The sequence below is a fragment of the Heterodontus francisci genome, chromosome 25 (assembly GCF_036365525.1).
Source record: "Heterodontus francisci isolate sHetFra1 chromosome 25, sHetFra1.hap1, whole genome shotgun sequence".
Classification (NCBI taxonomy): domain Eukaryota; kingdom Metazoa; phylum Chordata; class Chondrichthyes; order Heterodontiformes; family Heterodontidae; genus Heterodontus; species Heterodontus francisci.
Window position 1 is genome coordinate 77,791,373 of NC_090395.1, and position 25,499 is coordinate 77,816,871.

Sequence of the window (25,499 nt, forward strand, 5' to 3'; positions counted from 1 at the left end):
CTTTCTTAGCCTAGGCAAGCCATCAGTCACTCCCCTCTAGTGAGACAAACCAAGGGACTCATCTTTATCCACCTAAACATGCAAGCGGATCTCATCCAAAGGAATAGCAAACTAACTCACTGCACCATCCATTCCCCAGGCAGGTGTGGTAGTCTAGCCATTATGGTACTGCACTGGCAACCCGAGGAAGAAATTCAAACCACACCAGGGCAAGTTATGAAATTAAATACACTAAATTTAGTCATCGGTGAATTGGCACGAGAAAAATGACCATGAAAGGTTCTGAATCGTTATAAAAATCCAACTGGAACTTGCCATCTCCACATGTGACTCCAGTCCCACACTTTGTGGTTGATTGGCAAATCAGTATTGCCTATCCCTGAAGGTACAACGTTGCCACATCTCAAGAACAAAGCAGCAGTCAACAATTGATTACCAAGCTGATTAAATCGTTCCTTGTCAGGAAAATACGAGAACAGCTAAGTGGTGAAAGATTTTCCCCACAAGTGCAGCCAATTACTGTCACCTTTCACATGTTTATGGTCTGCCTCATCTCTGAGCCAATACTGCTGACCACAGTGGAAAGAATTCAGAGATAACACTGATACCAAAAAATGTTTTTATTAAGCATAGCTTGTCCAAATTAGAGTTACATCATTTTAGTTCCATCATCTCTGAAATGAAAAGCTTAAACAATACCTCACTTAAAACTGGAAGAATTTTGCAATTTCAACAATACAACCAGGTATTTTTATTAACCAGAATGAGCTCCAGCCAGTGCAGTGCTGCACGGACTTTGTATGCAGTTCACAGGAGCTAGATTTACACAATAATGCAGCTTCCTTGGTCAGCTCTTTTAAATCGAGTTGCTAAATTGTTTCCTAACCTGTGTTAATGTAGTCAAAGTTACCCTGGAAACAGGAGCAAAAGTCCGTGACTTATTTCCTGCTTCTTCATGGCCCTATCTACCAGTCACTTTTTTTTTAAAGAAAGGCCATATTCTTAAGTTCACAGAGAGGATTATTTTGCCCCAGTTCCACTCAGCTTCATGTACTTTAGCTGCAGCAACTTCTGACACAAAGCTTGTGCCACTTTTGTTACAAATGGCACTCAGCATTTAAGATAAAAAACAACAAAAGGTGAAAAAATAATCATTCTCCTGGAGGCAGGCCACAAGTTTACATCCTCCAGAATATAGTTATTTCTGATTTATTTATCTTCTCCCACCTCTGCAACATTGCCCCACTTCACCTCTGCCTCAGCTCATCTGCTGCTGAAACCCTCATCCGTGCCTTTGTTACCTCAAGCCCCACTATTCCAATGCACCCTGATCTTTCACTTTCTGCAAATTTGACGTCATTCAAAACTGCTGCCCTCGTCCTAACTCGCATCAAGACCTCTTCACCCATTACCCTATGCTCGCTGACCTACATTGCCTCCCAGTCAAGAAAGGCCTCAATTTAAAAAATTCTCATCCTTGTTTTAAATCCCTCCATGGCCTCGGCTCTCCTATCTCTGTAATCTCCTCCAGTCCCATAACTCTCTGAGATAGCTGTGCTCCTCTAATTCTGGCCTCTTGAGCATCCTTGATATTAAATCGATCCACCATTGACAGCCATGCCTTCAGCTGCCTGGGCCCTCAGCTCTGGAATTCCCTCCCTGTTGGATGATCGCCTTAAGAGTGATGTCCCTTGAAGATCTCAGTATGCTAATGAGCAAAGTACCAGGATGTAGTCTTGTTACTAAAAAACAAAGATAATTTCAGCACAGGAACAGGCCCTTCGGCCCTCCAAGCCTGCGCCGATCCAGATCCTCTCTCTAAACATGTCGCCTATTTTCTAAGGTTCTGTATCTCTTTTCTTCCTGCCCATTCATGTATCTGTCTAGATACATCTTAAAAGACTCCATCGTGCCCGCATCTACCACCTCCGCTGGCAATGCGTTCCAGGTGCCCACCACCCTCTGCGTAAAGAACTTTCCACGCATATCCCCCCTAAACTTTTCCCCTTTCACTTTGAACTCGTGTCCTCTAGTAATTGAAACCCCCACTCTGGGAAAAAGCCTCTTGCTATCCACCCTGTCTATACCGCTCATGATTTTGTACACCTCAATCAGGTCCCCCCTCAACCTCCGTCTTTCTAATGAAAATAATCCTAATCTACTCAACCTCTCTTCATAGCTAGCGCCCTCCATACCAGGCAACATCCTGGTGAACCTCCTCTGCACCCTCTCCAAAGCATCCACATCCTTTTGATAATGAGGCGACCAGAACTGTACGCAGTATTCCAAATGTGGCCAAACCAAAGTCCTATACAACTGTAACATGACCTGCCAACTCTTGTACTCAATGCCCCGTCCGATGAAGGAAAGCATGCCGTATGCCTTCTTGACCACTCTATTTACCTGCGTTGCCACCTTCAGGGAACAGTGGACCTGAACACCCAAATCTCTCTGGACATCAATTTTCCCCAGGACTTTTCCATTTACTGTATAGTTCACTCTTGAATTGGATCTTCCAAAATGCATCACCTCGCATTTGCCCTGATTGAACTCCATCTGCCATTTCTCTGCCAATCTATATTCTGCTGTATTCTCTGACAGTCCCCTTCACTCTGCTACTCCACCAATCTTAGTGACGTCTGCAAACTTGCTAATCAGTCCACCTATACTTTCCTCCAAATCATTAATGTATATCACAAACAACAGTGGTCCCAGCACGGATCCCTGTGGAACACCACTGGTCACACGTCTCCATTTTGAGAAACTCCCTTCCACTGCTACTCTCTGTCTCCTGTTGCCCAGCCAGTTCTTTATCCATCTAGCTAGTACACCTTGGACCCCAAGCGCCTTCACTTTCTCCATCAGCCTGCCATGGGGAACCTTATCAAACGCCTTACTGAAGTCCATGTATATGACATCGACAGCCCTTCCCTCATCAATCAACTTTGTCACTTCCTCAAAGAATTCTATTAAGTTGGTAAGACATGACCTTCCCTGCACAAAACCATGTTGCCTATCACTGATGAGCCCATTTTCTTCCAAATGGGAATAGATCCTATCCCTCAGTATCTTCTCCAGCAGCTTCCCTACCACTGACGTCAGGCTCACCGGTCTATAATTACCTGGATTATCCCTGCTACCCTTCTTAAACAAGGGGACAACATTAGCAATTCTCCAGTCCTCCGGGACCTCACCCGTGTTTAAGGATGTTGCAAAGATATCTGTTAAGGCCCCAGCTATTTCCTCTCTCGCTTCCCTCAGTAACCTGGGATAGATCCCATCCGGACCTGGGGACTTGTCCACCTTAATGCCCTTTAGAATACCCAACACTTCCTCCCTCCTTATGCCGACTTGACCTAGAGTAATCAAACATCTGTTCCTAACCTCAACATCCGTCATGTCCCTCTCCTCGGTGAATACCGATGCAAAGTACTCGTTTAGAATCTCACCCATTTTCTCTGAGTCCAAGCATAACATTCCTCCTTTGTCCTTCAGTGGGCCAATCCTTTCTCTAGTTACCCTCTTTCTCCTTATATATGAATAAAAGGCTTTGGGATTTTCCTTAACCCTGTTTGCTAAAGATATTTCATGACCCCTTTTAGCCCTCTTAATTCCTCGTTTCAGATTGGTCCTACATTCCCGATATTCTTTCAAAGCTTCGTCTTTCATCAGCCGCCTAGACCTTATGTATGCTTCCTTTTTCCTCTTAGCTAGTCTCACAATTTCACCTGTCATCCATGGTTCCCTAATCTTGCCATTTCTATCCCTCATTTTCACAGGAACATGTCTCTCCTGCACGCTAATCAACCTCTCTTTAAAAGCCTCCCACATATCACATGTGGATTTACCTTCAAACAGCTGCTCCCAATCTACATTTCCCAGCTCCTGCCGAATTTTGGTATAGTTGGCCTTCCCCCAATTTAGCACTCTTCCTTTAGGACCACTCTCTTCTTTGTCCATGAGTATTTTAAAGCTTACGGAATTGTGATCACTATTCCCAAAGTAGTCCCCTACTGAAACTTCAACAACCTGGCCGGGCTCATTCCCCAACACCAGGTCCAGTATGGCCCCTTCCCGAGTTGGACTATTTACATACTGCTCTAGAAAACCCTCCTGGATGCTCCTTACAAATTCTGCTCCATCTGGACCTCTAACACTAAGCGAATCCCAGTCAATGTTGGGAAAATTAAAATCTCCTATCACCACCACCCTGTTGCTCCTACATCTTTCCATAATCTGTTTACATATTTGTACCTCTATCTCACGCTCGCTGTTGGGAGGCCTGTAGTACAGCCCCAACATTGTTACCGCACCCTTCCTATTTCTGAGTTCTGTCCATATTGCCTCACTGCTCGAGTCCTCCATAGTGCCCTCCTTCAGCACAGCTGTGATATCCTCTTTGACCAGTAATGCAACTCCTCCACCCCTTTTACCTCCCTCTCTATCCCGCCTGAAGCATCGATATCCTGGGATATTTAGTTGCCAATCATGCCCTTCCCTCAACCAAGTCACAGTAATAGCAATAACATCATACTCCCAGGTACTAATCCAAGCCCTAAGTTCATCTGCCTTACCTACTACACTTCTTGCATTAAAACAAATGCACCTCAGACCACCAGTCCCTTTATATTCATCATCTGCTCCCTGCCTGCTCTTCCCCTTAGTCACACTGACTTCATTATCTAGTTCCTTACAGGCTTTTGCTACTGCCTCCTTACTGTCAACTGACCTCAATTGGTTCCCATCCCCCTGCCACATTAGTTTAAACCCTCCCCAACAGCGTTAGCAAAAGCACCTCCAAGGACATTGGTTCCAGTCCGGCCCAGGTGTAGACCGTCCAATTTGTAATAGTCCCACCTCCCCCAGAACCGGTCCCAATGTCCCAAAAATCTGAACCCCTCCTTCCTGCACCATCTCTCAAGCCACGCATTCATCCTGACTATTCTTTCATTTTTACTCTGACTATCACGTGGCACTGGTAGTAATCCTGAGATTACTACCTCTGAGGTCCTACTTTTTAAGTTGGCTCCTAACTCCCTAAACTCTGCTTGTAGGACCACATCCCGTTTTTTACCTATATCATTAGTGCCTATGTGCACAATGACAACTGGCTGTTCACCCTCCCCCTTTAGAATGTTCTGCAGCCGATCGGAGACATCCCTGACCCGTGCACCTGGGAGGCAACATACCATTCGGGAGCCTCGTTTTCGACCACAGAACCGCCTATCTACTCCCCTTACAATCGAATCCCCTACGACTATAGCCCTTCCACTCTTTTTGCATCACTCTGCAACTGTAACACCTCGAGGAAGGTTCTGCAAATAATTTGCTCTGTACTGTACATAGTAGTTTAGCTGTTAATAAACCTGTTAGAGATCTTCAGCAAACTGGACTCCACGCATATCATTTATGTTGCATCAGACAACATAAAGAAGACATTATAAGGTGGCAGCTGTGGTGAAAAGAAAAAGTCTAAATTGGAGCCCATGGATAAAACAGCTTTCCTATAGCCACTAGAGAGAAAGTTCAAAAGAAATAGTCATAGGTAGAAAGAGAGATGAGGTCCTGCAACAAGAATTTAGGGAGCTAAGTAGCAGATTAAAAAGCAGGATCTCAAAGGTTGTCATCTCTGGATTACTCCCAGTTCCACATGCTAGTGAGTATAGGAATAGGAGAATAGAACAGTGGCGCAGTGGTTAGCATCACAGCTCCAGCGACCCGAGTTCAGTTCTGGGTACTGCCTGTGTGGAGTTTGCAAGTTCTCCCTGTGACCGCGTGGATTTCCACCGGGTGCTCCGGTTTCCTCCCACAGCCAAAGACTTGCAGGTTGACAGGTAAATTGGCCATTGTAAATTGCCCCTAGTGTAGGTAGGTGGTAGGAGAAGTGAGGGACAGTGGGGATGTGGTAGAGAATATGGGATTAGTATTAATGGGTGGTTGATGGCCTGCACAGACTCGGTGGGCCAAAGGGCCTGTTTCAGTGCTGTATCACTCTATGAATGTGTGGCTGAAGAGATGGTGCAGGAGGGAGGGCTTTAGTTTCATGGATCACTGGGTCTGTTTCTGGCGAAGGTGGGACCTGTACAAGTCGGATGGGTTGCACCTGAACAGGATCAACACCCTTGTAGGGGTGTAATAGAGGAGGTGGTATTGCACTATTGATCAAGGAGTCAATTACTGCAGTAAAGAGGGATGATATCTTAGAAGGTTCCTCAAATGAGGCCATATGAGTAGAACTTAAAAACAAAAAGGGGGCTATGACTTTGCTGGGAGTGTACTACAGGCCTCCAAACCATCAGGGAGAGATAGAGGAGCAGATATGTAGGCAACTGGAATAGTCTTAGTGCAAAAGGCTTAAAGGGGGCAGAATTCTTAAAGTGCATCCAGGAGAGCTTTTTGAGCCAGTACGTAGAAAGTCCTACAAGAGAAAGGCTGTACTGGACCTAATCCTAGGGAATGGACCTGGACAAGTGGTAGAAGTGTCAGTGGGGAAGCATTTCGGGGATAGTGACCATAACTCTAAGATTTAAGGTAGTTATGGAAAAGGACAAAGATGGGCCGGAAATAAAGGTACTGGGTTGGGGGCAGGCCGATTTCAGTATGATAAAACAGGATCTGGCCAAAGTGGACTGGGAGCAGCTACTTGAAGAATAGTCTACATCACATCAGTGCGGGTCATTCAAAAAGGAAATAGTGAGAATTCAGAGTCAACATGTTCCCGTAAAGGTGAAGAGTATGACCAATATGTCCAGGGAACCCTGGATGCCAAGGGATTGGATAAGGAAAAAAAATGGAGGCTTATGACAGATTCAGTGGGCTGAAAACAGTGGAGGCCCGAGGAGTATAGAAAGTGTAGAGGGGGTACTTAAAGCAATTAGGAGAGCGAAGAGTAGGCATGAAATACCACTGGCGGGCTAAACAAAGGAAAATCCCAAGGTGTTTTATAAGTATATTAAAGGCAAGAGGATAACCAGGGAAAGAGTAGGGCCTATTAAGGACCAAAGTGGCAATCTGTGTGTGAAGCTGGAGGACGTAGGTGAGGTTTTAAATGATTACTTTTCATCTGTGTTCACTATAGAGAAGGACAATGTAGGTGTAGAGATCAGGGAGGGGGACTGTGATATACTTGAACAAATTAGCATTGAAAGGGAGGAGGTATTAGCGGTTTTAGTGGGTTTAAAAATGGATAAATCTCCAGTCCCAGATGAGATGTATCCCAGGCTGTTATGTGAGGCAAGGGAGGAGATTACAGAGGCTTTGACACAAATTTTCAAATCCTCTCTGGCCACAGGAGAAGTACCAGAGGACTGGAGGACAGCGAATGTGGTACAATTATTCAAGAAGGGTAGTAGGGATAGACCAGGTAATTACAGGCCAGTGAGTCTAACATCAGTGGTTGGGAAACTATTGGAAAAAATTCTGAGGGACAGGATTAATCTCCACTTGGAGGGGCAGGGATTAATCAAGGATAGTCAGCATGGCTTTGTCAGGGGGAGATCATGTCGAACCAATTTGAATTTTTTGAGGAGGTGACTAGTGTGTAGATGAGGGTAAAGCAGTTGATGTAGTCTACATGGACTTCAGTAATGCTTTTGATAAGGTTCCGCATGGGAGATTGGTCAAGAAGGTAAGAGCCCGCATGGGATCCAGAGCAATTTGGCAAAATAGATCCAAAATTGGCTCAGTGGCAGGAGGCAGAGGGTGATGGTTGAGGGCTATTTTTGCAATTGGAAGCCTGTGACCAGTGGTGTACCGCAGAGATCAGTGCTGGGACCCTTGCTGTTTGTAGTGTACATTAATGACTTAGACATGAATATAGGAGGTATGATCAGTATGTTCGCAGACGACACGAAAATTGGTGGTGTCGTAGATAGCGAGGAGGAAAGCCTTAGATTACGTGAGGATATAGATGGGCTGGTAAGATGTGCAGAGCAGCGGCAAATGGAATTTAATCCGGAGAAGTGTGAGGTAATGCATTTTGGAAGGACTAACAGGCAAGGGAATATACAATGGATGGTAGGACCCTAGGAAGTACAGAGGGTCAGAGGGACCTTGGTGTACTTGTCCAAAGATCACTGAAGGGTGCGGCACAGGTAGATAAGCTGGTTAGGAAAGCATATGGGATACTTGCCTTTATTAGCCAAGGCACAGAATATAAGAGCACGCAAGTTATGATGGAGCTGTGTAAAACACTAGTTAGGCCACAGCTGGAGTACTGTGTACAGTTCTGGTCACCACACTATAGGAGGGATGTGATTGCACTGGAGAGGGCGCAGAGGAGATTCACCAGGATGTTGCCTGGGCTGGAGCATTTCAGCTATGAAGAGACACTGGATAGGCTAGGGTTGTTTTCCTTAGAATAGAGAAGGCTGAGGAGGGACCTGATTGAAGTATACAAAATTATGAGGGACATAGAGAGGGTAGATAGGAAGAAACTTTTTCTCTTAGCAGAAATGTCAATAACCAGGGGGCATAGATTTAAGGTAAGGGGCAGGAGGTTTAGAGGGGATTTGAGGAAAGATTTTTTTCACCCAGACGGTGGTTGGAATCTGGAACACACTGCCTGAAGGGGTGGTAGAGGCAGGAACCCTCAACATTTATGAAGTATTTAGATGAGCACTTGAAACGCCATAGCATACAAGGCTACGGGCCAAGTGCTGGAAAATGGGATTAGAATAGATAGGCTTGATGGCTGGTGCAGACACGGTGGGCCAAAGAGCCTGTTTCTGTGCTGTATAACTCTGACTCTAAATACTGACCCAAACAGTAAAAAGAAAATAGAACTTACCTCCAGCTGTAGAAGACAGAGCTCAGATCGACAGGCTGCAAGTAAATTCCTGCCATCGGATGAGTCATTGTGCCGACGGTTGAGGGATACCAGTTTAAAAAAAACCAAGCTTTGAAGTCTTAAAACGTTGAATTTTTTCAAAGGCTCTGTGAAAAAAAATGGGCAAGACACAACTCCTCACCCAAGCTGATCGAGGTCAGCGCCATTATAAGAGGCAGCCAATAGCAATAAGTGTAGGAATCCTCCGAACACTGCAGAGTCTCCATTCATGCAGCCACAGCTGTAAAAAAAAACGTTAAACCACTTGAGCATGAACATAAAGAAACTCTAGCAAAAAGAGTAACTGAACTGCCTATTGAACAGTTGTGTAAACTGACAAGCCTAAGTGCTGCAAGCAAGATAAACAGAGAACACTATCAAACACCTGTTTACTCTCCATCCAAGCAGCTAATCTAAATAAGAAATAATTTCTCAAAGGAGAAACAAAACAGAGCTGAACAAAGTCAAATATAGAGCAGAAAGCAAAAGAACAGCAAAAAGATGGATACCAAATTTCCCAGCATGAACTGGAAGGCCATTGATATCCTGTCTCAATTCAAACTTTTTAAACAAAGAATGCAGTTATACTTCACAGATCAAGTGATTTAGGGAAGATTTAGCAAGCTAAAAACACAGTGTGTTTAAAAATAAAAGCCCTGTTACAGTAAGACCAGGTGAAGGCTGAAAGGGAACCCTAGATCTCTTTCTCACCTGGTTGTAACAGCAATTTGGGTGCTAGCGTCCCGGATTGACCCACAGACAAACGAGAGAAATTAGAAGTGGGAAGCCAAATTGTTCCCAATCAAAAAAGAGCAAGATTAATACAGGTTTTCTTGTGGTTGTGTGTGACTGAATACTAACATGTCTGCAACTGAAACTAGTAAATCCCCAGGCCAGGGTGAAGTAACTTGGGATAAGTAAAAAGCACTGTCTGTGGAGGAGTTGAGGAAAATGGCTGAGCAGTGTGGGATCACTGTACGTGGCAAGGCTAGGAAGTCTGAACTCTTAAGGCTAGTGACCCACCATTTTTCCCTTGAATCCGAAGAAGTAGAAACAGGGTTAGAAGCAGACCCAGACAGGGTACTACTAGCAAAGATACAATTGGAACAAAAGAGACTTGAATTAGAGGAAAGAGAGAGAGAGAGAGGCAGGAGAGGGAGAAAGAGAGCGCCTTCCAGAAGGAAGGTGAAGCATAAGACAGGAGAAGCAAGGAGAGAGAGAGAGAGAGAGAGAGAGAGAGAGAGAAAGAATATTCCAGAAAGAATGCAAAGAAAGAGTTGAAGTGGCTTGAGTTAACTAGGTGGCGACAGAGTAACCACAGTGAAAGCATGGCCAATATGGAGGAGCAAATTCAGGGCTCGGTATAGAATTGTTAAAACTAACTCAACTAATTCCAAAATTAAATGAGGAAGATGTGGAGGATTATTTTGTGTCTTTGGAGAAACTGGCAAGGCTGCTAAAATGGCCAGCTGAGACCTGGTCTCTTTTACTACAAAGCAAGCTAACTGGAAAAGCCTATAAGGTTTATTCCCTATTGCCAGATGAGAGTTCATCAAATTATGAACTGGCCAAAAATGCTATCCTCAGGGCGTATGAATTAGTACCTGAAGCCTATCGCCAAAAGTTTAGAACCCTCAGGAAGCAAGCTAATCAAACTTATCTGGAGTTTGAAAGAATTAAGCAGCTGGCTGTTGACCAGTGGCTGAGGGGTCTTAAAGTGCAGCCCACCTATGAGAATCTTAGGGAAGTAATTCTGTTGGAGGAATTTAAACACTCTCTCACACTCTCCATAAAGACTCATGTTGAGGAGCAGCGACTTCAGAGAGCCCGGCAAGCAGCCGTTCTGGCCGATGAGTTTGCTTTAATTTATAAGTCGGTTTTCCAGGGGAGAACCTTTCCTAATCACCTCCACAAATCCGAAAAGGACAAAGGGTGGGAAGGTGATATCCACCTAGGCAGTCCTGGGAGAGAAAGGAAAGTAGGAAACACAGGGGCCCTCCTCCAGCCAAAAAGGAAGGTGCTGAGAACAAGAGTGAGACCCGGAGACCCGTGTGCTTCCATTGTAATAAAGCAAGGCATTTAAAAGCTGACTGCTGGAAACTAAAGGGAGAACCAGTAGGGTTAATCAGGGCACACCTGCTCAGTGAAGACAGGAACCTGATGGAAAGCACAGCAGAACAAGCTGTGGCTTTAACTGCAGTAAGAGTGAGACCCAAGAAGCTTACGGCTGCAAGTGCAGAAAAATTTAATAGGATTCTTGAGGGTTATAAGGGTTTTGTGTTTGAAGGGAAAGTAACCTCATACCCCTCGAGTGGGTCTAGGAAGCCCAGAGTGATTCTCAGGGACACAGAGGCCACTGGATCCTGTTTACTGGGAAAAGGCCTGACCTTTCCCGCAAAGAGTGCAGTGAACACCAAAATGGTGGTGAATGGTATTGGAGGGCAGTGTATGCCTGTACCTGTACACCGGGTGCACCTGGAGCGTGACCTAGTTTCGGAACCGGTGACCGTAGGAATTGTCCCTAGTTTTTCTGCGGACGGGGTTGACCTGCTCCTAGGTAATGATCTGGCGGAGGTGAAGGTGGTAGCTCCCCAGTAGTGAAAGAAAGACCACAGGAAGTCAGAGAGACAGGGCAGTGGCTGAAGATGGACCCCTGCAGTTTCCCTGAATGTGTAGTGGATCAGGCCATGATCAAACCAGCTCCCCCAGAGAAGACTGCATTGGCACAGCAGAAATGACCATGAGGTCTGCCTGTCCGAGACTTTCTTTGGAAAGTTAGGAGACCCAGGGAGTGAATTAAATGGATTTTCACAATCTGAGGCTCAGCGAGCTGATCCAGTAGTGTGAGAGTTAGCACAGGCAGCCCAGTCTGAAAGTGAAGCAGAGGGAGTCCCTGATTGCTACTATTTAAAGAACGAGGTACTGATGAGGAAATGGAGTTCTCCTCACAGACCTGAGAGCAAGGAGTGGACAGTGGTTCACCAGTTAGTGGTGCCACAGAGATACCGGAGAGAAATATTAAAAAGGGCCCACGGGACTACAGTGGTTGTACATGCTAGTATACCAAACACCAAAGCCCACATAAGACAGCAGTTTGACTGGCTCAAACTCCACAAAGATGTGGTGGAGTACTGCAGGAGCAGCCACATGTGTCAGGTTGAGGGGAAACCCCAACCTACAGTGAAACTGCACCCCTAAGTCCTGCACTGATGTTAGGAGGACTCTCCAGCAGAGGGCTGGTGAACTGTAAGGGACCCCCGCCAAGAACAAAAGGGGACAGGCAGGCACAGGCCGGCAAAAGTTTAGAAAGAGAATGGGAAAAAGTGACCAAGAGGGCAGGTTAAAGGAAGTCCGGAAAGAATCCTGGATGAAAACCCCTACTGTCCGGTCAGCCAACCCCAGAAAACGTGAAAGGTTAGACCCCACACCTTCCTATGTAAATGCAGACACTAGCACCACCCCACCCTAACAGCATTTACAGGAACCTGCAGAAACAAAGAAAGACCTCTATGGGGCAGAGAAACCATGAGGGTGATGCCTCACCTCGTCGAAGTGCCACAGCGGAGTGCAGTAGAGTCTGCACACATACCTGCAGGCAGGAATGTCCCAGAGAACGTGGGAGATTAACAAAGAATCCTCCCCCAGTCAGTTGGAAAAGGGAACCACCCATCCCCTGAAGTCAAAAGCCTTTGCAAGACTCAGCAAAGCACTGGGAGTATGTTCAAGATAGACCTGCCGTGACTGACTCTCTTGGAAAAAAAACTCCAATTTAGGGCTAATTAAATCTACCTTCCCCCACCCCTTGGAAGACCTCAGCAGGAACAAAGACCTTAGGCAGTCATGGCAATGGGCAAACTGAAGAAAAACTTCCCCAAAGAACCACATGTTTACTGGGATGCCAAAAGGGAGCCTGTTTGTGCTTGTTCCTTTACCTTATAATTGGAAAGCGCTGAACAAGGATTCACCACTGAAAACACTGCGTTTAAAAATAAAAACCCTGTTACAATGGTCATAACAATGCTCATGAACTAAGTACCAGGATATAGTCATGTGTATACAAGCCAGCATCACTCTGTAACAGTAACACCTAGAGGAAGGTTCTGTAAATAGTTTGCTCTGTACTGTATACAGTAGTTTAGCTGGTAATAAACCTGTTAGAGATCTTCAGCAAACTGGACTCCACGCATTTCACATATGTTGCATCAGACAACATAAAAAACACATTACACTCCCTAAAACTCCATACTTCTCTCTCCTTTAAAAAGTTCTCCCTAAAATCCACTTCTTTAACCAAGTTTTTAGTCATCTGACCTCCTAGCTCTTATGTGGCTTGGTGTCATATTGGTGTTTTATAATGCCCTTGTGAAGCGCCTGGGGATGTTTTATTACATTAAAGATATATTTATATAACAAGTTGCTGTTGCACAAGCATCCCCCTACCCATAACCTAGCCTTCTTCTCCTCGCTCCAGTAAAACCCTCCAACTCTTTTACATAGGAAGATGGTTGTGGCTGTTGGAGGCCAATCAATTCAGCCATCGGCCATTGCTGCAGGAGTTCCTCAGGGTAGTGTCCGAGGCCCAGCCATCTTCAGCTCCTTCATCAATGACCTTCCCTCCATCACAAGGTCAGAAGTGGGATGTTTACTGATGACTGCACAATGTTCAGCACCATTCGTTACTCCTCAGATACTGAAGCAGCCCATGTCCATATGCAGCAAGACTTGGACAATATTCAGGCAGGTAACATTCGTGCCACACAAGTTCCAGGGAATGACCATCTCCAACAAGAGAGAATCCAACCATTTCTCTTTGACATTCAATGACATTACCATTACGTGGCAGTATGATATCATAGCTATTACAGAAACATGGTTTAAGGAGGGACAGGAATGGCAGCTCAACGTTCCTGGTTACAGGGTTTTCAGACGTGATAGGGAGGGGGATAAGAAAGGAGGGGGAATGACAATTTTGGTCAAGGAAACAAGTACAGCTGTGAGGAGGGATGATATGTTGGAAGGTTCATCAAATGAGGCCATATGAATTGAGCGAAGGAACAAAAAAGGAGCAATCACACTGCTGGGAGTGTACAATAGACCTCCAAACAGTCAGAGGGAGATAGAAGAGCAGATATGTAGGCAAATCTCTGAGAAGTGCAAGAACAGTAGGGCAATAATAGTAGGGGATTTTAACTACCCCAATATTAACTGGGATAGTTTTAGTGTGAAAGGAATTGAGGGAGCAGAATTCTTGAGGTGCATTCAGGAGAACTTTTTTGATTAGTATGTAGCAAGTCCAACAAGAGAGGGCGCAGTTTTAAGCTTCGTTTTAAGAAATGAAGAAGGGCAGGTGGAAGGAGTGGCAGTGGGAGAGCATTTTGGTGACAGTGATCATAATTCAGTCAGTTTTAACTGGAACATTATGGAAAAACAGAGATAGAACAGGAGTTAGCGTTCTCAACTGGGGCAAGGCCAAACTGAGGAGTGATTTAGCGAAAGTGGACTGGAAACAGCCACTTGAAGGTAAATCAGTGTCAGAACAGTGGGAGGCATTCAAACAGGAGATTCAAGGGGCTCAGAGTAAACGTTCCCACAAAAAAAAAGGGTAAGACGGCCAAATCTAGAGCCCCATGAATGTCCAGGAGTCTACAGGGTAAGATAAGGCAGAAAATCAAATAATTATTCATAAATCTGGAATTTAAAAAGTTAGTCTAATGATGGCCTTGAAACCATTGTCGATTGTTGTAAAAACCCATCTGGTTCACTAATGTCCTTTAGGGAAGGAAATCTGCTGTCCTTACCTGGCCTGGCCTACATGTGACTCCAGACCCACAGCAATGTGGTTAACTCTTACATGCCCTCTGAAATGGCCTAGCAAGCCACTCAGTTATATCTAACTACTACAAAGTCAATAAAAAAAGAATGAAACCGGACGGACAACCCAGCATCGACCTAGGCACCGGAAACGACAATGGCAAAGCCAACCTTCTCGACCCTGCAAAGTCCTCCTTACTAACATCTGGGGGCTTGTGCCAAAGTTGGGAGAGCTGTACCACAGACAAGTCAAGCAACAGCCTGACATAGTCATACTCATAGAATCATACCTTACAATGTCACAGACACTGCCATCACCATCCCCGGGGATTTGTTGTCCCACCGGCAACAGACCAACCAGAAATGGTGGCAAATTGGTATACAGTCGGGAGGGGGTTGCCCTTGGAGTCCTCAACATCGACTCCGGACTCCATGACGTCTCAAGGCATCAGGTCAAACATAGGCTAGGAAACCTCCTGCTGATCACCACCTACCAACCTCCCTCAGCTGATGAGTCAGTACTCCTCCATTTTGAACACTTGGTGGAAGCACTGAGGGTGGCAAGGGCACAGAATGTACTCTGGGTGGGGGACTTCAATGTCCATCACCAAGAGTGACTTAGTAGCACCACTACTGACCGAGCTGGCCAAGTCCCAAAGGACATAACTGCTAGACTGGGTCTGCGGCAGGCGTTGAGGGAACCAACAGGAGGGAAAAACATACTTGACCTCGTCCTCACCAATCTGCCTGCCGCAGAAGCATCTGTCCTTGACAGTATTGGTAGGAGTGACCACCATACAGTCCTTGTGGAGATGAAGTCCCACCTTCACATTGAGGATACCCTCCAACGTTTTGTGTGGCACTACCACCGTGCTAAATGGGATAGATTTCGAACAGATCTAGCAATGCAAAATTGGACGTCCATGAGGCGCTGTGGGCCATCAGCAGCAGCAGAATTGTACTCAACCACAATCTGCAACCTCATGGCCCAGCATATCCCCCACTCTACGATTATCATCAAGCCAGGAGACCAACCCTGGTTCAATGAAGAGTGCAGGAGGGCATGCCAGGAGCAACACCAGGCATACCTCAAAATGAGGTGTCAACCTAGTGAAGCTACAACACAGGACTACTTGCATGCCAAACCGCGTAAGCAGCATGCAAAAGACAACGCTAAGCAATCCCACAACCAACGGATCAGATCTAAGCTCTGCAGTCCTGCCACATCCCGCCGTGAACGGTGGTGGACAATTAAACAACTAACTGGAGGATGTGGCTCTACAAATATCCCCATCCTCAATGATGGGGGAGCCCAACACATCAGTGCGAAAGATAAGGCTGAAGCATTTGCAACAATCTTCAGCCAGAAGTGCCAAGTTGATGATCCATCTTGGCCTCCTCCTGAAGTCCCCAGAATCACAGATGCCAGTCTTCAGCCAATTGGATTCACTCCACATGATATCAAGAAATGACTGCAGGCACTTTCTTTCTTTTGGGCCTCCTTATCTCGAGAGACAATGGATACGCGCCTGGAGGTGGTCAGTGGTTTGTGAAGCAGCGCCTGGAGTGGCTATAAAGGCCAATTCTGGAGTGACAGGCTCTTCCACAGGTGCTGCAGAGAAATTTGTTTGTTGGGGCTGTTGCACAGTTGGCTCTCCCCTTGCGCCTCTGTCTTTTTTCCTGCCAACTACTAAGTCTCTTCGACTCGCCACAATTTAGCCCTGTCTTTATGGCTGCCCGCCAGCTCTGGCGAATGCTGGCAACTGACTCCCACGACTTGTGATCAATGTCACACGATTTCATGTCGCGTTTGCAGACGTCTTTATAACGGAGACATGGACGGCCGGTGGGTCTGATACCAGTGGCGAGCTCGCTGTACAATGTGTCTTTGGGGATCCTGCCATCTTCCATGCGGCTCACATGGCCAAGCCATCTCAAGCGCCGCTGACTCAGTAGTGTGTATAAGCTGGGGATGTTGGCCGCTTCAAGGACTTCTGTGTTGGAGATATAGTCCTGCCACCTGATGCCAAGTATTCTCCGAAGGCAGCGAAGATGGAATGAATTGAGACGTCGCTCTTGGCTGGCATACGTTGTCCAGGCCTCGCTGCCGTAGAGCAAGGTACTGAGGACACAGGCCTGATACACTCGGACTTTTGTGTTCCGTGTCAGTGCGCCATTTTCCCACACTCTCTTGGCCAGTCTGAACATAGCAGTGGAAGCCTTACCCATGCGCTTGTTGATTTCTGCATCTAGAGACAGGTTACTGGTGATAGTTGAGCCTAGGTAGGTGAACTCTTGAACCACTTCCAGAGCGTGGTCGCCAATATTGATGGATGGAGCATTTCTGACATCCTGCCCCATGATGTTCGTTTTCTTGAGGCTGATGGTTAGGCCAAATTCATTGCAGGCAGACGCAAACCTGTCGATGAGACTCTGCAGGCATTCTTCAGTGTGAGATGTTAAAGCAGCATCGTCAGCAAAGAGGAGTTCTCTGATGAGGACTTTCCGTACTTTGGACTTCGCTCTTAGACGGGCAAGGTTGAACAACCTGCCCCCTGATCTTGTGTGGAGGAAAATTCCTTCTTCAGAGGATTTGAACGCATGTGAAAGCAGCAGGGAGAAGAAAATCCCAAAAAGTGTGGGTGCGAGAACACAGCCCTGTTTCACACCACTCAGGATAGGAAAGGGCTCTGATGAGGAGCCGCCATGTTGAATTGTGCCTTTCATATTGTCATGGAATGAGGTGATGATACTTAGTAGCTTTGGTGGACATCCGATCTTTTCTAGTAGTCTGAAGAGACCACGTCTGCTGACGAGGTCAAAGGCTTTGGTGAGATCAATGAAAGCAATGTAGAGGGGCATCTGTTGTTCACGGCATTTCTCCTGTATCTGACGAAGGGAGAACAGCATGTCAATAGTCGATCTCTCTGCACGAAAGCCACACTGTGCCTCAGGGTAGACGCGCTCGGCCAGCTTCTGGAGCCTGTTCAGAGCGACTCGAGCAAAGACTTTCCCCACTATGCTGAGCAGGGAGATTCCACGGTAGTTGTTGCAGTCACCGCGGTCACCTTTGTTTTTATAGAGGGTGATGATGTTGGCATCGCGCATGTCCTGGGGTACTGCTCCCTCGTCCCAGCACAGGCATAGCAGTTCATGTAGTGCTGAGAGTATAGCAGGCTTGGCACTCCTGATTATTTCAGGGGTAATGCTGTCCTTCCCAGGGGCTTTTCCGCTGGCTAGGGAATCAATGGCATCACTGAGTTCCGATTTGGTTGGCTGTATGTCCAGCTCATCCATGACTGGTAGAGGCTGGGCTGCATTGAGGGCAGTCTCAGTGACAGCATTCTCCCTGGAGTACAGTTCTAGGTAGTGCTCAACCCAGCGGTCCATCTGTTTGCGTTGGTCAGTGATTATGTCCCCCGATTTAGATTTGAGGGGGGTGATCTTCTTGATGGTTGGCCCAAGAGCTCTCTTCATGCCATCATACATTCCTCTGATGTTTCCGGTGTCTGAGGCCAGCTGAATATGGCTGCATAGGTGTTGCCAGTAGTCGTTTGCGCAACGCCTAGCTGTTCTTTGTGCAGTACTTCTGGCTGCTTTAAGTGCTGCGGATGTTAAATCGCTGGGGGCTTTCTTGTAGTTCAAAAGTGCAATGCGCTTAGCGGCTATGACAGGTTCCAGCTCTTCATTATGAGATTGAAACCAGTCTGCATTTCTCTTCGCACTTTTGCCGTAGGTGGTCAAAGCTGACTCATAGATGGCGTCTCTGATGTGGGCCCACTTGGGCTCAGCATCCCCTGTGGGAGTGTTTTGAAGGGCTGTTACAAGTGAATTTAGAAATTTTTGTAACAGCTGTGGGTGAGAAATTCTGCTCGTGTTGATGCGCGGGTGGCCCTTCTGCTTGGAATGATGCAACTTCTTTGGTCTGAGTCTAACCTTGCTGCACACCAGGGAGTGGTCGGTGTCGCAGTCCGCACTGTGGAAGCTGCGTGTGATTTGAACACTGTTTAAGGCGGCTCGCCTTGTGACAATGAGGTCTAGCTGGTGCCAACGACGTGATCTTGGGTGCCTCCATGAAACCTGGTGACAGGGTTTAGTGTGAAAGAACGAGTTGGTGATGCAGAGGTTATGATAGGTACACAACTCAAGCAGTCTCTGCCCGTTCTCATTCATCCTTCCAACGCCATAGCGCCCAAGGCAGGAGGGCCATGAGTCATGGTCGGCCCCAACCCTGGCATTAAAGTCCCCCAGCAGGAATAGGTGTTCGGTGTTGGGGATGCTGCTAATGATGTTATGGAGTTGTTCATAGAACTGGTCTTTAGCTTCAGGTGCGGAACAGAGTGTTGGAGCATAGATGCTGAGTAGGTGTACTGGACCAGAGGTGGTGAGCAGTCGGATGGACAGTATGCGTTCCGAGCCATTTGAGGGAGGCTCTAGGCAGGCACTGGATACTGCAAAAGCTATAGGCCCTGACATTATTGCAGCAATAGTACTGAATACCTGTGCTGCATGGCTCAAACATGGACAAAAGAGCTGAACTCAAGAGGTGAGGTAAGAGTGATTGCCCTGGACATCAAGGCAGCATTTGACCGAGTATGGCATCAAGGAGCCCTAGCAAAACTGAAGTCAATGGGAATCAGGGGGAAAATTGCCCAGGTATGTCCTGTCCATAAAAAGCAAGACAAATCCAACCTGGCCAATTACCACCCCATCAGTCTACTCTCAATTATCAGTAAAGTGATGGAAGGCGTCATCAACAGTGCCATCGAGCGGCACTTACTTAGCAATAACCTGCTCAGTGCCGCTCAGTTTGGGTTCTGCGAGGGCCACTCAGCTCCAGACCTAATTAAAGCCTTGGTCCAAAGATGGACAAAAGAGCTGAACTCCAGAGATGAGGTGAGAGTGACTGCCCTTGACATCAAGGAGCACTAGCAAAACTGGGAATCAGGGGGAAAACTCTCTGCTGGTTGAAGTCATACCTAGCACAAAAGAAGATGGTTGTGGTTGTTGGAGATCAATCATCTCAGCTCCAGGACATCACTGCAGGAGTTCCTCAGGGTAGTGTCCTAGGCCCAACCTTCTTCAGCTGCTTCATCAATGACCTTCCTTCAATCATAAGATCAGAAGTGAGGATGTTCGCTGATGATTGCACACTGTTCAGCATCATTCGTGACTCCTCAGATACTGAAGCAGTTCATGTGGAAATGCAGCAAGACCTGGACAATATCCAGGCTTGGACAGATAAGTGGCCAGTAGCATTAGCGCCACAAAAGTGGCAGGCAATGACCATCTCAAACAAGAGAGAATCTAACCATCTCCCCCTTCACTTTCAATAGCATTACCATCGCTGAATCCCCCACTATCAACAGCCTTGGAGCTACCATTGACCAGAAATTGAACTGGAGTAGCCATATAAATACCATGGCTACAAGAGCAGGTCAGAGGCTAGGAATCCTGAGGCGAGTAACTCACTTCCTCACTCCCCAAAGCCTGTCCATCATCGACAAGGCACAAGTCAGGAGTGTGATGGAATACTCTCCACTTGCCTGGATGGGTGCAGCTCCAACAACACTCAAGAAGCTCGACACCATTCAGGACAAAGCGGCCCGCTTGATTGGCACCCCATCCATAAACATTCACTCCCTCCACCACTGACACACAGTGGCAGCAGTGTGTACCATCTACAAGATGCACTGCAGCAACGCACCAAGGTTCCTTAGACAGCACCTTCCAAACCCGCGACCTCTACCAACTAGAAGGACAAGGGCAGCAAATACATGGGAACACCACCACCTGCAAGTTCCCCTCCAAGTCACACATCATCCTAACGTAAAACTATATCTCCTTTCCTTCACTGTCGCTGGGCCAAAATCCTGGAACTCCCTTCCTAACAGCACTGAGGGTATACCTACCTCACATGGACTGCAGCCGTTCAAGAAGGCAGCTCACCACCATCTTCTCAAGGGCAATTAGAGATGGGCAATAAATGCTTGCCTTGGCAACGGCACCTACATCCCATGAATGAAAAAAAAAGGAAAGCTTATGTCCGACACAGAGAACTCAATACTACAGAAAGCCGAGAGGAGTACAGAAAGTGGAGGAGTGAAATCAAAACAGAAATTAGGAAAGCAAAGAGAGGACAAGAAAGAATATTGGCAAGCAAAATTAAGGTGAACCCAAAGACGTTTTATCAATATATTAAGAGTAAGAGGATAACTAAGGAGAGAGTAGGGCCAATAAAAGACCAAAAAGGTAACCTATGCGTAGGAGCGGAAGATATTGGTATGGTTCTTAATGAATACTTTGCCTCTGTCTTCACAAAAGGGGGGGACGATGCAGATATTGTAGTTAAGGAGAAATAAAGGCCGGCTCGGGTCTGAAAGTGAAACCAGACCCAAGCCTGACAGAACCACATCCAACCCCGAGCCCGACCTGGGTCCTTCCATTTTTTCCTGCGCCCGACCCGACCATCAGTTAACCTACCTTCCGTTTTTGACTTTGTTGCTGGTCTGCACAAGCTTAAAATAACTAACAAAACCACCTTTCTAGCCCAAAAATTACATTAACATTGGAGCCATTTAGCTGAGATCGTGATAGAGCGTGTCAGAGACGAGACGACCCGACCCGAGCCCAAATGGCGGACCCGGAAGTGCGACCTGACCCCAACCCGACACATATTGTCGGGTCCCGTTGGGTTTGGGTCGGCTAGACGGGGTCCAAGGAGAAAGAGTGTGAAGTATTGGATGTGATAAACATAATGAGGGGAAGTATTGATGGGATTACCATCCTTGAAAGTTGATAAATCACCAGGGACAGATGAAATGTATCCTAGGCTGTTCAAAGAAGCAAGAGAGAAAATAGCAGAGGGTATGACCATCATTTTCCACTCCTCAATGGATACAGGTGTGGTGCCGGAGGATCGGAGAATTGCTAACGTCGTACCTTTGTTCAAAAAGGGAGCGAAGGATTGACCAAATAATTACAGGCAAGTCAGTCTAACCTCAGTAGTGGGCAAATTATTGGAATCAATTCTGAGACATAGGATAAACTGTCACTTCGAAAGGCACAGGTTAATCAAGGATAGTCAGCATGAATTTGTTAAGGGAAGATCTTGTTTGACCAACATCATCAAATTTTTTGAAGTAGTAACAGGAAGATAGAGGAGGGTAGTGCAGTTGATGTGGTCTACATGGATTTTAGCAAGGCTTTTGACAAGGTCCCACATGGCAGACTGGTTAAAAAAATAAAATCCCATGGGATCCAGGGAAATGCAGCAAAATGGATACAAAATTGGCTCAGTGGCAGGAAACAAAGGGTAATTGTTGATGACTGTTTTAGCGACTGGAGGGCTGTTTCCACTGGGGTTCCGCAGGGCTCAGTACTGGGACCCTGCTTTTTGTGGTGTAAGCTAACGATTTGGATGTAAATGTAGGGGGAATGTTCGAGAAGTTTGTGGACGACACAAAGATTGGCCTTGTGGTAGATAACGAGGAGGATAGCTGTAGGCTGCAGGAAGATATTAATGGTCTGGTCATGGTCAGAAAAGTGGCAAATGGAATTCAACTTGGAGAAGTGTGAGGTGATGCATTTAGGGAGGTCAAACAAGGCAAAGGAATACACGATTAATGGGAAAATACTGAGAAATGTAGAGGAAGTAAGGGACCTGGTGTGTGGAGCCGGAGGACGTAGGTAAGGTTTTAAATGATTACTTTTCATCTGTGTTCACCATGGAGAAGGACGATGGAGGTGTAGTGATCAGGGAGGGGGATTGTGATATACTTGAACATATTAGCATTGAAAGGGAGGAAGTATTAGCTGTTTCAGCGGTCTTAAAAGTGGATAAATCCCCAGGCCCAGATGAGATCTATCCCAGGCTTTTATGTGAGGCAAGGGAGGAGATAGCAGGGGCTTTGACACAAATTTTCAAATCCTCTCTGGCCACAGGAGAGGTACTAGAGGACTGGAAGACAGCGAATGTGGTATCATTATTCAAGAAGGGGAGCAGGGATAAACCAGGTAATTACAAGCCAGTGAGTCTAACATCAGTGGTTGGGAAACTATTAGAAAAAATTCTGAGGGACAGGATTAATCTCCACTTGGAGAGGCAGGGATTAATCAGGGATAGTCAGCATGGCTTTGTCAGGGGAGATAGTGTCTAACAAACTCGATCAGTGATTAGATGTGTAGATGAGGGTAAAGCAGTTGATGTAGTCTACATGGACTTCAGTAAGGCTTTTGATAAGGTTCCGCATGGGAGATTGGTTAAAAAGGTAAGAGCCCATGGGATCCAGGGAAATTTGGCAAATTGGATCCAAAATTGGATTAGTGGCAGGACGCTGAGGGTGATGGTCGAGGGTTGTTTTTGCGAGTGGAAGCCTGTGACCAGTGGTGCACTGCAGGGATCGGTGCTGGAACGCGTGTTGTTTGTAGTGCACGTTAATGATTTAGGCGTGAATATAGGAGGTATGATCAGTAAGTTTTCAGATGACATGAAAATTGGTGGTGTCGTAAATAGTGAGGACAAAAGCCTTAGATTACAGGACGATATAGATGGGCTGGGAAGATGGGTGGAGCAGTGGCAAATGGAAGTTAATCCTGCAATGTGAGGTGATGCATTTTGGGAGGACGAACAAGGCAAGGGAATATAAAATGGATGGTAGGACCCTAGGAAGTACAGAGGGACCTTGGTGTATTTGTCCATAGATCACTGAAGGCAGCAGCACAGGTAGATAAGGTGGTTAGGAAGGCATATGGGATACTTGCCTTTATCAGCCAAGGCATAGAATATAGGATCAGGGAGGTTATGATGGAGCTGTATAAAACGCTAGTTAGGCCGCAGCTAGAGTACTGTGTACAGTTCAGGGCACCACACTATAGGAAGGATGTGACTGCACTGGAGAGGGTGCAGAGGAGATTCGCCAGGATGTTGCCTGGGCTGGAGCATTTCAGCTATGAAGAGAGACTGGAAAGGCTAGGGTTGTTTTCCTTAGAGCAGAGAAGGCTGAGGGGGGACCTGATTGAGGTATACAAAATTATGTGGGGCATTGAGAGGAAGAAACCTTTTCCTTTAGTGGAGGGGTCAATAACCAGGGGGCATAGATTTAAGGCAAGAGGCAGGAGGTTCAGAGCGGATTTGAGGAAAAAAAATTTCACTCAGAGGATGGTTGGAATCTGGAACGCACTGCCTCAATGGGTGGTAGAGGCAGGAACCCTGACAACATTTAGTAAGTATTTAGATGAGCACTTGAAACACTTTAGCATACAAGGCTACGGGCTAGGTGCTGGAAAATGGGATTAGAATAGTTGATGCTTGATGGCCGGCACAGACATGATGAGCTGAAGGGCCAGTTTCTGTGCTGTATAACTCTATGATCCTGGAGTGAATGTCCACACAGATCCCTGAAGGTAGCAGGACAGGTTGATAAGGTGGTTAAGAAGGCATATGGAATCCTATCCTTTATTAGCCGAGGTATAGAATACAAGAGCGGGGAGGTTATGCTGGAACTGTATAAATCATTGGTTAGGCCACAACTTGTGTACTGTGTGCAGTTCTGGTTCCCTCATTACAGAAAGGATGTAATTGCACTCGAGAGGGTACAGAGGAGATTTACGAGGATGCTGCCAGGACTGGAAAAATGCAGCTATGAGGAAAGATTGGATTAGCTGGGGCTGTTCTCCTTGGAACAGAGAAGACTGAAATGTACAAAATTTTGATCGGCCTGGATAGAGCGGAGGTGAAGGGTCTATTCACCTTAGCAGAGAGGTCAGCGATGAGGGGGCATAGATTTAAAGTGATTGGTAGAAAAATTAGAAGGGAGATGATAAAAAAACTTTTTCACTCAGAGGGTAGTGGGGGTCCGAAACACTCTGCCTGAAAGATAGTTGAGGTAGAGACCCTCAGCTCATTCAAAAGGAGTCTGGATATGCACCTGAAGTGCCATAAGCTGCAGGACTATGGACCAAATGCTGGAAGGTGGGATTAGAATAGGTGGATCGTTTTTCGGCCGGCACAGACACATATGGGCCAAGTGAGCTCTTGCTGTGCCTTAAACCTTCTATGATTACCATTGCTGAATGCCCATCATAAACATCCTGGGGGTTACTATTGACCAGAAACTGAACTGGACCAGCCATATAAATACCGTGGCTACAAGAGCAGGTCAGAGGCTGGGAACTCTGTGGTGACTAACGCACCTCTTGATCCCCCAAAGCCTGTCCACCACCTACAAAGCACAAGTGAGGAGTGTGATGGAATACTCTTCAATTGCCTGTATGAGTGTAGCTCGAACAACAATCAAGAAGCTCAACACCATCCAGGACAAAGCAGCTCACTTGATCTGCAACCCATCCACCACCGACACACAGTGGCAGCAGCGTGTACCAGAGACAAGATGCACTGCAGCAACAACTCACCAAGCCTCCTTTGACAGCACCTTCCAAACCCACGACCTCTACCACCTAGAAGGACAGGGCAGCAGAAGCAAGGGAACACCCCCACCAGCAAGTTCCCATCCAAGCCACACACCATCCTGACTTGGAACTATATTGCCGTTCCTTCACTGTCACTGGGTCAAAATCCTGGAACTCCCTTTCTAATAGCACTGTGGGTGTACCTACCCCACATGGACTGCAGCAGTTCAAGGCGACGGTTCACCATCACCTTTGAGGGCAATTAAGGATGGGCAACAAATGCTGACCTTGCCAGCAATGCTCACAACTCATTCAAGAATTTTACCTTCCAGGAGCGGAGTGGAGAGGAACGGTGCGGACCTGTGGAGAGAAAGCAGAGAGCGGAGCCTATAAATCGAGCCCGGGGATCAAGGCCCAGTCTCTTACCTTCCGGGAGCGGAGCAGACCTGTG

At 46.6% G+C, this 25,499-nt stretch overlaps 1 protein-coding gene across 12 annotated transcripts in view; it reads right to left on the reverse strand.

The window, feature by feature from the left end:
* rbm15 (RNA binding motif protein 15) overlaps positions 1-25,499 on the reverse strand; it is a 143,203-nt gene that overhangs the window by 55,923 nt on the left and 61,781 nt on the right. For 10 of the 12 annotated variants that reach the window (XR_010977521.1, XM_068057563.1, XM_068057564.1 and 7 more), the window contains one exon: positions 8,789-9,068. The exons of 1 other annotated variant lie outside the window; for it this stretch is intronic. The gene's annotated coding sequence lies outside the window, so the exon portion shown is untranslated. Of the gene's footprint in view, positions 1-8,788; positions 9,069-20,550; positions 20,647-25,499 lie in introns of all 12 variants that reach the window. One more of the 12 variants, XM_068057565.1, reaches the window with a different exon arrangement.